Below are 12,763 nucleotides of genomic sequence, written 5' to 3'. Positions count from 1 at the left end.
GCCAATGATAAAAACTAGGCCCTGGCCGGTTGGCTCAGTGGATAGAGCATCAACTCAACATATGTACATCCTGGGTTCCATTCCTCATGAGGGCACACAGGAGAAGCAACCATTTGCTTCTTTCCCTCTCCCTCTCCCCCTCCCACAACCAGTGGCTCAATTGGTTCGAGCATCAATCCTGGATGCTGAAGTAGTTTGGCTGGTCTGAGCAGGTCAGCTTTGGGTACTAATAGCTTGGTTGATTCAAGCATCAGCCCCAGACAGGAGTTGCTGAGTGGATCCTGTTAGGGTGCATGCAGGAGTCTGTCTCACTATCTCCCCTTCTCTCACTTAAAATAAATAAATAAATAAATAAATAAATAAAAACTTACCTTAAGAGAGTTTAAAACCCATAGGCTACATTTACATAAACTGTGTTTCTAAACTACACCAATAACATCATAAAAAATTTTGTTTTAATGCTATGTACTCAATAAAATAGAAAGAAAGAAAAGGTTACATGGATGAAAAAATCCTCAGCAAGTTATTGTTTTGATACCATAATTAGGAAGGGAAAACAAAAGTCAGCAAAACCACAGTTTTAGAAAAGTGGTTATTAGATTTTCTTCTTTCCACTGTGGAAAAAGTCCTTCCTGTTGAAGAAGGCAGTGAAATTTTATCACAGCTATTGCTATTCATAAATCTTATATCTATTTTAATTCAATCTGGCCCTAGCCTCTGAGTCGCAGCACCACAATTTGATTACTATAACCATACTTTTTAACTGCTGTCAGGAAAGACAGCGCCTTATACAAACATCTGCTGGAACACATGCCTGCGTTCTCCAGCACTAGCCTTAAATCACACTCTGGTGATGAATCTTTATCTGACACTAATACTTTTTAACTTCATACAGACAATTAAAATGAATTGTAGCTAAATGCACATATAACAAATCAATTTAATCTTTGGTTGTATAGTAGCATATTTTGCAAATTTCCTAAACTTATTTTCTTACATGTATCTTTGTCTAGGTGTTAAAACTTCAATTTAACAGAAAGGAGTGGAGATATTAATAAAACACAGCTCTTATGATACAGCCATAGGGTTGCAAACCTCAAAGAGTAATGACATTTGAAATTTATCACTGCCTTAAAAACTTCCACATTTATGTGTGGACAGTACCATGCTTCATTCTATTTTAAGAGTGACCAAAGTTGAGTCTCTTCCCTCTAGGAATTAATAATACAATAAAAATTCAGACAAACCCACCTAGTATAACTAAAGTCATTGCTGCCTCCAGACTCCCACTGTCTTCTGTATCGATCTCTACTACAGTATCTACCACATTTACTCCACTGTTAGTTGTTCATGTTCCTCTGTTCACTCAGATGCACTTGAAGTCATGGACCACCATCATAGCTCCCAGCACAGGGCACAGCCCTGAATGACAAGTGTGGTTCCTCCACTTGTTGGCTGTATGGCTACTCTTATCTTCAAATTCATCCAGGGCAGTTAGCCTGTCTTATTTATTAATGTTTAATAGAGAGCCAGTATGTAATCAACATTTGAAATGAGCCAATATACACTGTGGGAGCTTAGTAAATAATTTGTTGGATAGAGAGATGGGTGGATGGGTGGCGAAGGAATGGATGGGTGGGTGGGTTGGTGAACGGACAGACCAATAAATCCACTCTGCACACCAGGAAAATCAGTGGAAAGAAGAAAACATTTGTGTGACATACACTCAAGTCCATGTGCAAAGCATTTCCCCATTCCCTTGCCCCAATCTCTTATTATTATTATTATTATTTTTTTGCATTTAAGAAAATTGAGGCTTACAAGATGCAAAATTACCCAGAAAACACAACTGATATGATCTAAACTAGTCTGTCAGAGCTCAAGGCCATTGGTAAAGGGAAAATTATTTTGTCTTTAAATTCTGAAAATTTCAATTAGAGTTTTGTTTTCTCCAGAACAATGACTATAAAAAAAGTCTAGAAAAGACAGCTGTGGTCATGTATTAAGAAAAAGGAGTTGAAAACCAGCTCTGCCAGATACTAGTTGGGTACCCTTGGGCAAGTCACTTTCTCTCTCTGAGCCTCAGTTTCAACATCTGTAAAATGGAGATAACACTCCCTACATCAGTTTTGTTATGATCAATTAAAAGAGCAAAGTGCCAACACGCAGGTACAAAATCAACTATCCAAGAGTTCAAGTGCTCCCATCTATAACCTTTTACATGTCACTGATGTCACTTCCCCAATCACAAAACTATGGAACCTTAAAGCCAAAAGGAATTCAAGAGACCATCTAAGCCAAGTTCCTCATTCTAAACATGCAGAAACCGAGGCTAAGGCAGAAAGTGGCTTGTCCCAGACCAGGCGTCCCCAAACTACGGCCCCCGGGCCGCAATGTGGCCCCCAGAGGCCATTTATCCAGCCCCCACTGCACTTCTGGAAGGGGCACCTCTTTCATTGGTGGTCAGTGAGAGGACCACTGTATTTGGCAGCCCTCCAACGGTCTGAGGGACAGTGAACTGGCCCCCTGTGTAAAAAGTTTGGAGACCCCTGTCCCAGACCTCGTGGCATGGCCAGCACCCAAACTCACATCTTCGGGTCCCATGCCGCCCGTGCTCTTTCTTCCACATGGTCTTGCAGAACTGGAACTCAAGCTTCCATTTTGTAAATATGAATGCCATCAAGAATAAAAATAAAAATCTTTGAGAATTAAAAGACCCTAGATTCTATGCCCAGCGGGGTGACTCTAGACTATCATTTGATTTCTCTGGTTAGTTGTTTTCAGGATAGTACAAACAAGAAGGGCCTCTGTTCTGAGGACAAGAAAATCTCTCTACTGCAGACTATGCACAGCAAGAGGCACCGGATGAGGACGCTCAGTGCATGATCCCACCATCCTGTCCCCACAACGCCTACAAGGATTGTGTCCTAGGACTTCAGTGCTTGAACTTCATTCCAACCAGATTTAATGGCTAATCAGGTCATCAGTTAACTAGGAAGAGGGTAGTACCACAAAGTAATCTCATTATAACAAAAATATGTCCATGTTTTACCTCTTAGTTCTCTAACCTCCTAGAATTACAATCAATATATTTTGTAAATGGCACCTGACATCTGCCTCATTTAAAATCACTCTCGTTTCGCCTCTTAGCGGCCTGGTGAGCTGGGCTGGGCATCTGAGAGTCCGGCCAGGTCAGAGAAGAGGTGACTGGATCTGGGGCAGTTCTTCAGCCAGAGTGCCAATGCTGGCTGTGAAGTGGGACAAAGAGGAGGCTCCTGGCTTTCAGCCTGCTCTCATCTCAGAGACCGCTGCCTCAGAGGCCCAAAACACAAACCAAACAAGCAGGGTGCCCCTTGGCCCCGAGAAAGAGGTATGTATAGTGTCTTCAAGGACAGGGTAACAGGCTGGATCTGTAGTCAGCAGGCCCAAAACACTCACACTGGTAAGTCCGTTTCATCCTCGGCCCTCTTTCAGTGCTTCTTAATGGAGAGGTGGTATCATCATCCATCTGTTTCACAGCCCAAATCTTAACACCAAGTTGTCCTTGAAATCCCTTTCTCCCCTATTCCCTGGCATCATCGGCATCATCAAAGACAACCCCTTTCACCTACTAAATATCTCTTTAATTCATTTCAATAAGGAAGCCAAAGTTCCCATCTTTCTTAGCCAGACCACTGCAAGAAGTTTCTTGACTGTTCTCTCTCTCCTCACAAACCCTTCTCAGGTGTATTCTCTTCTGCATGGCTCCCGTGGTCTTTTCAAAACAGAATCTGATTCCCTTACCTCATTTAAACTTGTTCACGGCTGTCAAATGCTCTTAGGTTGAAGAAGACACTACCAGCCATACCTGGTCTTGTAACAGAGTGCAATGCTTGGGTCTCTCTGACTCTATCTTAATTCTAGCCTGCATTTTTCTTATGACTTTCAAGCAAATAGCTCCTGCTACAGAAATGTTAATCATTAGAAGAATTCAGTTGAGGCTTGAATTTTTCAGGAAAAAAAAAATGCCCCTTGCGGTGGGAGGGGGTGGGGCCTTATCAGAAAGGTGGGGACATATGTAAGAATTAATGTTAGCCTGACCAGTGGTGGCACAGTGGCTAGAGCATCAATGTGGGACACTGAGGTCCCAGGTTCAAAACCCTGAGGTCACCAGCTTGAGCATGGTCTCATCCAGCTTGAGCACAGGCTCACCATATTGAGCGCAGGGTCGCCAGCTTGAGCATGGGATCATCAAAATGATCCCATGGTTGCTGGCATGAAGCCCAAGGTTGCTGGCTTGAGCCCTAGGTCACTGGCTTTGAGCAAGGGGTCACTGGCTCAGCTGGAGCCCTGTGGTCAAGGCATGTATGAGAAGCAATCAATGAATAACTAAAGTGTTGCTACTATGAGTTGATGCTTCTCATCTCTCTCCCTCCCTCTGACTAAAAATAAATAAATAAGTAAATAAATAAATAGCCTTGGCCGGTTGGCTCAGTGGTAGAGCGTCGGCCTGGCGTGCAGGAGTCCTGGGTTCGATTCCCTGCCAGGGCACACAGGAGAAGCGCCCATCTGCTTCTCCACCCCTCCCCCTCTCCTTCCTCTCTGTCTCTCTCTTCCCCTCCCGCAGCGAGGCTCCATTGGAGCAAAGATGGCCCGGGCGCTGGGGATGGCTCCTTGGCCTCTGCCCCAGGTGACAGAGCGATGCCCGGGAGGGGCAGAGCATCGCCCCCTGGTGGGCAGAGCGTCGCCCCCTGGTGGGCGTGCCAGGTGGATCCCGGTCGGGCACATGCAGGAGTCTGTCTGACTGTCTATCCCCGTTTCCAGCTTCAGAAAAATACAAAAATAAAATAAAATAAAATAAAAGCAAAATAAATACAGTGGTACCTTGAGATACAAGTTTAATTCGTTCTGTAACCAAGCTCGTAAGTCAGTCAACTCATATATCAAACAAATTTCTCCCATTTAAAATAACTGAAATAGATTTAATCCATTCCAGCCCTGTGAGACATCCTCAAACCATTCTAAATTATGAAAAAAAGATGTTTTTAATTAAGAAACACACATGTATACTTTACCAATGCTTAACAAAATATATGAAATAAAAAAGCGTTATTTAGTACTGTATTCTTACCTTGGAGACAGATGAGTGCGGCTAATGGAGGTGAATGGTGGAGGAGGAGGGAGGGAAGAAGGGATGCAGGCACTGTAGACACATAAACTAAAACTGCACTTTCTTAATACTAAATGTAGTATTCTTTACTTTAAAACTGCATTCTTTACTTTAAACTAAACTAAAACTGCATTTTCTTTACTTAAAATGAAACCACAAAAACTTAATTGTAAAAAAATGCACTTTCTTAACTTTAAACTTAACCTAAGTTTAACATTAGGTATTTTTCATTTAATCATTATCTGTTTTTGCCTTTTTGGCTGTACTTTCAGCACTTTCACTTGCAGGACTTTTGAATAAAAATCTATCCAAAGAGTTTTCCTTTCGCCTGCTTTTTAAAATGTTACAGAAATGTGACAAACAAGTGTCATTACAAAGTGCTGAAGCACGACCAGTTGAAACTTTTTCTGGGTGTTTCTTTTCAATGAAACTTGAAAGCTTCTCCCACACACATTGCCAGCATGTCTTTCATTTTCACTTGTAGAAATCACTTCCTCCGACTCTTCCTCCTCCTCACTTCTAATCTCTTGCAGAAGCTCCGTATGTTGCATCGTCTGTAGCTCCTTCAACTCCTAAATTGAGTTCCTCCTCATGTTCCTCGACGAGCTCCTTTACGTCACCCTCATCTACCTCCAGACCCATCGACTTTCCGAGGGACACAATCTCCTCCAACGCTTCTACCTCGGTCTCAGTCTCGGTCTCTGGTTTGAATCCTTAGAAGTCCCTGTCTGCAACAACATCAGGCCATAACTTTTCCCATGCCGAGTTCAAGGTTCTTCTTGTAACCTGTTGTCATGCCAAGTCAATAATGCGTGAACATATAACGATTTTTAGTGATCTTTCCAAAACTCTCGAAGGGTTAGAATTGTATTCTCAGTCACCTGAAAGCAGTGGCGGAACAAGTGCTTTGTGTAAAGCTTTTTAAAGTTGGAAATGACCTGCTGATCCATAGGTTGCAAGACTGAAGTCGTGTTGGGTGGGAGGTAGAGGACTTTCACGAATTTGAACTCATCGAGAATGTCATCTTCAAGACCAGGTGGGTGGGCTGGAGCATTATCAAGGATTAGTAATGCTTTCATCGGGAGTTTATTTTCTTGAAGATATTTCTTCACTGCAGGACCAAAGACAAGATTTACCCATTCAATAAAAATCTGCCGCATAACCCATGCCCTAGCATTGGCGCGCCACATAACCTGCAGTTTTTCTTTAAGAATGTTGTAAGTCTTAAAGGCTCGATAATTTTCGGAATGATACTCTAGCAGTGGCTTTACTTTACAGTCACCGCTAGCATTTGCACACAATGCAAGGGTCAGACGGTCCTTCATGGGTTTATGGCCTGGCAGCTTCTTCTCCTATGCGGTGATGAAAGTCCTTCGGGGCATTTTTTTCCAAAGCAATCCTGTTTCGTCACAGTTGAGCACTTGTTGAGGATGTAGCCTTCCTTGCATAAGTGCAGCAAAACCTGCGATATATTCCTCAGCTGCCTTAACGTTAGTACTCACAGCTTCACCACCAAGTGGATGCCAGATCTCTTCTTGAAATTTTCAAACCAGCCATGACTTGCCTTAAACGTATCTTCTGCTGCTCCTTTTGAGGTTGATGGTTCTTTCTTCTTCAAGTCGCGGTAAATAATACGTGCCTTTTCGCATATTACAGTCTCCCATCATGGTATCTCCTGCCAGCTCTTTCTCTTTCACCCACACCAGCAGAAGCTTCTCCATTTCTTCATGGATATTTGTCTTTTTTTTTTTTCTGTATTTTTCTGAAGCCGGAAACGGGGAGAGACAGTCAGACAGACTCCCACATGCACCCGACCGGGATCCACCCAGCACGCCCACCAGGGGGCGATGCTCTGCCCCTCCGGGGAGTCGCTCTGTTGCGACCAGAGCCACTCTAGCGCCTGGGGCAGAGGCCGAGGAGCCATCCCCAGCACCTGGGCCATCTTTGTTCCAATGGAGCCTCGGCTGGCGGGAGGGGAAGAGAGAGACAGAGAGGAAGGAGAGGGGGAGGGGTGGATAAGCAGATGGGCACTTCTCCTGTGTGCCCTGGCCGGGAATCGAACCCGGGACTTCTGCACGCCAGGCTGATGCTCTACCACTGAGCCAACCGGCCAGGGCTTTTTTTTTAATTTTTTAATTTTATTTATTCATTTTAGAGAGGAGAGAGAGAGAGACAGAGAGAGAGAGAGACAGGGGGGAGGAGCTGGAAGCATCAACTCCCATATGTGCCTTGACCAGGCAAGCCCAGGGTTTCGAACCGGCGACCTCAGCATTCCCAGGTCGACACTTTATCCACTGCGCCACCACAGGTCAGGCTGATATTTGTCTTTAATTGAGACAGAATTGTAGTTCCTTTCACTGGATTTGCGCTTTTGATGGCATCCTTTTGTTTAAGGATGGTACAAATTGTAGATGTATGAAGGTCGTACAGCCTTGCCAGTTCAATCACTCGTACACCACGCTCATGGTTTTCTATTATTTCTTGCTTTACTTCTATCGACATCATTCTCTTCTTCTCACCACTGTCCTTTACACTCACTGTCTTTGGTCCCATGACAGCATACAAAAAGTTAGTAAAAAATGCAAAAATGATGCAAAAACAAGTACAGCACACGAGATTCAACTTGATTCTACAGGTAACACATGAGAAAGAACGAGATGCTGGTGTTGTGCTGCCGATACTGGACCGTGCACCCACGCACCAATGAGCGGCAGCTTCCTGAATCATGACTTATATCTCGGAATTTCGCTTGGATCTCGAACAAAAATACTGACCGAGTCGCAGCTCATATCTTAAAAAAAGAATTCGTATGTTGGTCTGCTTGTATCTCAAGGTACCACTGTATAAGAATTAATAATAATGTAAAAATTTTCAATGATTTACAGGAGCCTCAAGACAGGACCTAATAGCAGTGGGTCAACAAACAGGAAATGCAGAGATTTAGAGATTTCCAGCTCTTCCCTGGGTCCCTATTGGTGCCCAGATGTCAATCACTCATTGCCCCTCCCATTCTCTTCTCTTGACATAAAAGAAGCCTGAATTCTGGGTTCTCTAAAGAGGGATTATAGGAAGCCCTAATGCCCTTCATTTTCTTGAGATAATGCCTTTTTTTTTTTTTAATTTTATTTATTCATTTTAGAGAGGAGAAAGAGACAGAGAGAGAGAGAAGGGGGGGGAGGAGCTGGAAGCATCAACTCCCATATGTGCCTTGACCAGGAAAGCCCAGGGTTTCGAACCGGTGACCTCAGCATTTCCAGGTCGACGCTTTATCCACTGTGCCACCACAGGTCAGGGCAATAATGCCTTTTTGATCAATACCCCTTCCTTACTCCAAACTCTGATGTTTTGAATACTGGTCTTTGAGGCATCAGGCCCATGGACCCTGAACCAGTAGCAGTCTGCCCCTGCAGGTTTATCAGGTACCACAGTGTGCCTCACCCTTGACTTTTCAATCAGATAGTCTTTCATTTCCTGCCAAGCTCCCCCTTGCCTCAGACCGTCTGGTGCGAACCTATGGCTCGCAAGCCAGATGTGGCTCTTTTGATGGCTGCATCTGGCTCGCAGACAAATCTTTAATAAAAAAAATAATAACGTTAAAAATATAAAACATTCTCATGTATTACAATCCATTCATTTCCTACCACTCATGTTCATGGTTGCAGGTGGCTGGAGCCAATCACAGCTGTCCTCCGGGACAACACCAAATTTTTATTGAATAATGCGTAACGTACACAGGTCGTTGTATAGCTCTCATGGAATTACATTTTAAAATATGTGGCATTACATTTTAAAATATGTGGCGTTCAGGGCTCTCTCAGCCAAAAAGGTTCCCAACTCCTGCTCTGGTGTGTCCTTTGTCCTCCCCCTTCATCTAGTTAACTTTCACTTATCCATCAACTCTAGGTCAAGAGTTATCTTCACAAGGTTATTATCCTTGACGCCCTGACCACCCTCCCCCAGACTAATTTCAGTTGCCCCAATGATAATGCTCTCAAAGCCCTAAGCACATCTCTTAGAACTTGATAATTAATTAGTTGTGATTACACTGTAGTTGTAATTTTACATTTAGTTCAGTGGTTATTCACATAATGTCTACCAGACAAGAGCAGAAGCCCCGTGGGGTCAGAAACCATGTCTGTTTTCGCTTACCACTGTATACAGATTTTACATAACAGTACGTGGTACAGAGTAGGCTCTCACTCAATATGAAGTTAATAAATAGCAAGGAGGTAATAGGAAAGGAAAGGAATAAATTTCTCAGCACTGGCCATGTACCAGGCAATTTGCTATGTATGCATTTCCGATTTTCATGAAATCCTCACAACACCATTTTAATGTAAGTATCATTAACCTTTTATAGATGTGAGAAGAGGATCAAAGAAGCAAAGTGATTTGCCCAATATCACACAGCAAGTAAATGGCAAAGCTGGAATTCTAATCCATCCGACATGTTCTTTCCACTGCAGAATTCTGCCTTCCTTTCAAAATTCTCTAAAGCCAATGGTGAATTCTACCTCCAATGGGAATTTCTAGATGACTCCACAACCGGAGAAAGCTGCCATAGATTGTCAGGGTTCAGAAAAAACTGTAGAAATGAGGCCCAGACAGAAAGAGCTCAGACTGGAACAAGCTAGTTTTAAGAAAGAACTCAGCCTTAGAATTTAACTACAGAGCAGGATGCTGAAAACACTGTTTTTATGTAAGTTCATTTTGAATACCACCCAGACAAAACCCTTTGAAGTCTCCCCTTGGGATTTTCAATATAACATTAGTAATGGGAAAAGGAGTGCATTAATACAATGGTAAAGGGGGGAAAATCTCATGAAAAGATGTTTTTATACTAATGAATTTGGTCCTTCTATTAATATGCTATAATGTGTAAAAAAGTAGTGACTTTATAATGTCTTCCTTTAGAACAGACTAATAAAAATTGGTCTATGGAAAGGAAGACAAGCAAAATACAGTCACAGAGATAACTTGCCAAGAGAATAACTGCTCAAGCTCAGCAAGGAGACGATGGGCCAGGGAAAGACGGTCACCAGGGTGGAAAGCCCCGGTTCTAGCAAGGGGCAAGACGAGGAAAACCAGGACCTCGCGCCAGGGTCACCTTTCCTCCCCTAGTGCACAGTGCATTGCTGGTGGTCCTGTGGTTTAGACCCCAGACATTTCCTATCTTTGGTCATAGGGTTTGGACCCTTACCTGACCTTTCTTCCTCTGGCATGTCTCTTGTCACGTGGCAGACTCATTGGAGAAGGAACAAGGAAGGGGTTAACAAGTGGCCTCAAGTGACTCCCATGTGAGCTCCTGCAGGACCACTCCCTTAAGCATTAACCCCTAGGGATAACATCCAGGCCCAGAAAAGCAGCAAAACCAGACAAGTGATGCCATGGCTGACCTCAGGACTAATGACCCCCTCCGCGGAGCTGACCAGTCAGTAGAGCCCATGAGCCTGAAAAAACAGACCTGGAAAGCTGATAAATATCCACTGAGATCCTTCCCTGAGACCTCCTCTAAAATCCTTAAAAGTCCTTAGTATGGAAGACCCAGAGGCTCTCCTTCACGGGAGCACAACCTTGCCTTTCCCATCTCCCTTCTCTTCCCTCCCCAGGCCCATTACTATTTCACTTCTCTCTCCTAAGCTCCAAGGGCCCCTTCTTTTGCTTTTATAACTTGTTTCTTGAGCCATGTCTTCTACCACTCATTTCTTCTAAATAAACTTTCTCTTCTAGTTTGAGTCTTCACTCTGAATTCTTTCTTAGCCAGAACTCAGGTACCAAGGCTGCTGAACCAAAAAGTTTGGTCTGACTTCACCAGCCTAACATCTGGTACCATTTTCACTTCCACCAAAGGATGTTGGAACTTGACTCTCCTTTACTAAAGAAGGTATGTAAGCCCTGGCTGGATAGCTGGGTTGGTTAGAGCCGGGTCCTGACTGATGCCCAGAGGCTGCCAATTTGATGCCCTGTTGGGGCACATACAAGAACAAACTGATGTTTCTTTTTCTGTCTCTTGCCCTTCCTTTCTCTCTAAAATCATAAATAAATAAATAAATAAATAAATAAATAAATAAATAAATAAATAAGGTATGGAAGATGAAACCAATAGCAGATTGAGTCAAATAGCTCCTAATTCAAAACACATAGTTACCTTAGATTTCTTTTTACCTCTCTCTTTTAAGATTTATCTCTTCATGGGTACTAAGTAAGTGAACCCAAGGAGCACTCTTATCAAAAATAAGGGGGTGGGGAAAATGAGATTATTACGCAGCCAACTTCTCAGCCACTGGGGAGGGGCACTTGCCAAGCTGGAGGGTGGAGAGGAAAGAAGCTATTCTAACTCCCAAGGGCCCTTGGGCTCCAGGCCACACCTCCAGGCAGGCAGCAATAAGCAAAAGCTGCTGTCTAGAAACATAAACCAGCACTAAAAGGTCTAGGTTCTAATTTTCTAGAATGAGATCCTGAAGCTAAAGTAGCTTAACATATTAGACGAGACAATTACCATGATAATAGCAAATATTCCAAGTTCAGGTTTTTCCTCAAAAGGCAATTTTTTAAACACTATTTCAATTTGCTGACTTTTTCTGAGTTTGCAAACATTTTTCCATGGCTTCATGGTTTTCTGCAAAGTTTTAAGTGACTTTCTTTGAAGAGAGCTATTGAATGCCAATGATTGTAGAAAACATTTGTTCATAATTATCCAGACATAGACTGGAACAATGCTGAAACAAGAGCAGCATGCAAAAATGTATTTAAGGACTATCATCCCAAAATGCTGCTAAAAGCTATTAACCAGTATGTGTTAATTGCCACAGCATTCATATTAATTTTCACTTCAGGCTCGACATTGTGGAATATTTCCCCTGATACATTTTAAACAAAGTTTAATTTAAGGAACTGCTTCTATCAACACTTATGAAAATTAACAGCCAAGCAATTAGCACTCATGAATTATCCCTTCCCCCATGCTCTCTGCAGCTTCCCCGTTAAAACAGTTTCTAACAGAGAAATGGTTCCTTTCTAACAAGTTAACTCACCAAAGTCACAGTTGTCTATATGAACCAGAAGTGGGTCTGCCTTTCTAAGCACCTGTCAAGGCAAACATTCTCCTTACATTTAGTGTAGAATTTAAGTCAAGTAAGAAAGATATTTAACATTTTAGTGAACTGCCAAGCAATTACTAATATGGAACTACCTTTTTACCTGATGTTTAAAATATAGCCACTGCCAAAAAATAAATAAATAAACAATCTAATTAAGTAAACAGGAGAGACAGTATCACTAGTCAGGCAAGGGGAGGGGAGAGGGAGGGGGAGAGGGAGAGGGAGAGGAAAGGGAGAGGGGGAGAAGGAGGGGAGGGGGAGAGGGAGAGGGATAGGGAGGGGGAGAGGAGGGGAGGGGGAGAGGGAGAGGGATAAGGAGGGGGAGAGGAAGAGGAGAGGGGGGAGGAAGAGGAGAGGGGGGAGGAAGGGAGGAAGGGAGGGAGAGGGACAGAAGTGGGATATTTGTTGAGCACTTCCTATGGCTTCCTCTTGCTAAATAGTTCTTATCTCATTTAATTCTCATGAGGAAGATACACTGTCCTCATCTCATTCCACATATGAGGACTGGAGCTTC

At 43.1% G+C, this 12,763-nt stretch overlaps 1 protein-coding gene across 4 annotated transcripts in view; it reads right to left on the bottom strand.

Annotated features, from left to right (window-relative positions):
* The window catches only part of MAPKAP1 (MAPK associated protein 1), a 245,561-nt gene that overhangs the window by 182,272 nt on the left and 50,526 nt on the right, over positions 1 to 12,763 (bottom strand). The window contains exon 1 of one of the 4 annotated variants that reach the window (XM_066367175.1): positions 3,784 to 3,802. The exons of the other annotated variants lie outside the window; for them this stretch is intronic. The gene's annotated coding sequence lies outside the window, so the exon portion shown is untranslated. Of the gene's footprint in view, positions 1 to 3,783; positions 3,803 to 12,763 lie in introns of those variants that run through there. 4 annotated transcript variants of the gene reach the window in all.

The sequence above is a fragment of the Saccopteryx leptura genome, chromosome 2 (genome assembly GCF_036850995.1).
Source record: "Saccopteryx leptura isolate mSacLep1 chromosome 2, mSacLep1_pri_phased_curated, whole genome shotgun sequence".
Taxonomy (NCBI): Eukaryota; Metazoa; Chordata; class Mammalia; order Chiroptera; family Emballonuridae; genus Saccopteryx; species Saccopteryx leptura.
This window is presented reverse-complemented; position numbering and strand designations above follow the sequence as displayed.